General features: G+C 41.6%; 1 long non-coding RNA gene across 1 annotated transcript in view; it reads right to left on the reverse strand.

Moving 5' to 3' along the window:
* LOC147024991 (uncharacterized) overlaps positions 1 to 239 on the reverse strand; it is a 1,416-nt gene extending 1,177 nt beyond the window's left edge. The window contains exon 1 of the long non-coding RNA XR_015058846.1: positions 21 to 239. This is a non-coding gene — a long non-coding RNA (uncharacterized LOC147024991). The remainder of the gene's footprint in view (positions 1 to 20) is intronic.
* Positions 240 to 1,759: the final 1,520 nt, after the last annotated feature.

Raw genomic sequence — 1,759 nt, forward strand, 5'->3', positions numbered from 1 at the left:
AAATGCCCTTTTTTGAGTACCTCGTGTTTCTGTGTTGTCTCCATTTTCATACGCTCAGACGTCCAAATCGCAGCTTGTTTTCTCTCATACCGAAAGCTATCGATGCTTCCCACATGCAGGACAGGCTTTATACCTTTTATTGGTTACATCCAAAGTCTGTTTTCAATCACTCTCCCGTTCTGCCAAGGCACCTGTCGACTTCTGTTCCTATATCACAGTGAGCTCATAACTCTCACGTTGAAGGCCACTTATGCACCATGTATTTGGCAATGAGCCAGTGTGGGGCGCGAAGAGCGAACAAGGACAAAGGTGGGCTCATAAAACAGGGTTTTCTTTTTTTTTAATCCAATAGCAAAAATATAGAACAATAGCAATGTGGATGGCATAGGTTTTTTTTTTTGCACAGCCAATATCCAGACTCTGTAACAGACACCACGACTTCGATGGAACCAATGCATCAGGGAGATCCGCAAGGAAATCCCTTTTTTGCATTGACTTGTTTGTAGACACACTTTCTTTCTGGTGTTCTGCCTGAAGACAGGTGCAGTGCTGCCAAAGCAGCCCCCATGGCAAGGATTACACTTGGTGGCTTGGGAACGAAAGGTGACGTATAGGTCTTTGGCGTCCACAAAGAAGTGCTATCAGATGTGAAAGCTGGCTTAACATCTCTGAAAGGGTTATGCATGCAGGCTCTGCTGCAGGACAGTGAAAGTATAATCATCTAAAAACAAATAACACGGCATCGTACGATAGTAATGCTTGTGTATTATTCTGCAGAGAAATGTGAAAAAATATGAATACGTACTTGCTAAGGGAACGTGAAAGGTATTTATTGTCGCATTCGACCAGAGTTGCATTATTAACTGAAAGAACCATTAAAGCAGACCCAAGTTTTGAGGAATCATGGGTAATTTGAAATCCATTTGAAGCACACACTTATTATGGACACAAGGGAATGAGTTGAGTTGCAGTGGGGGCGGTTGATAAATTGATAAATGTGAAAAAACAAAGTGAACAGTGTCGTGGATTCAGGGAAAGCATGAGTGCTGGCAATATAGCCGAGACCTAGACCCTAGAGGTATGTTGTCCCACCTTTGAGTTGTTATGATTAGGGTTCAAATCTTGACCCAACCTTAAAGATCCACAGAATCAGAAATTCATTTTGGTTTAATTCATTGATATGGCTTTACTTAACTGCTGTTTTTTTCTTGAATAAATATCTTGAAATGAAGATTTTAATGTTTTATTTTTTGGTGTCCTTGTACGTTCGATTGGCCACGTCCCCTAAAAACGGCGATGTGATGACGCCATATATCACGTGAGCTGCTACGTCATCTCGAGGCTACTTTTTGCTTTCAGACTTATGTTTATGTGTGGCTTCCATGCACTCTTAAAAAAAACTCTGAAATCTGAAAAAGTTCTGAGAATGCCATCTAGATGTACATTGTAACTGGTTGTAGCAATACAGCCAAATATGGTGTGAGTATGCAAGTTTTCCTAAAAGATCCAACTGTAAGGAAAATATGGATAGCCAAAGTAAAACTGACCAGGGGAAAGTGGCATGGCCCAACTGCTTCAAGCGTCATTTGCAGCACCCGTTTTGAATATGATTTGGATGATACCTGCAGGTATTCCCAGTTTGGGATGAGTAAACTGATGCCATTAATAGCCGACACGATTCCCACAATTTTTTGGAATTGGAACCATACTCTGTACAGAGAGTGTCAGAGCTGCCGAAGCAGTTTCCTGGGCTATTGGG

The sequence above is a fragment of the Eptatretus burgeri genome, chromosome 6 (genome assembly GCF_056783735.1).
Source record: "Eptatretus burgeri isolate ZD-2024b chromosome 6, Ebu_testis_v1, whole genome shotgun sequence".
Lineage (NCBI taxonomy): Eukaryota > Metazoa > Chordata > Myxini > Myxiniformes > Myxinidae > Eptatretus > Eptatretus burgeri.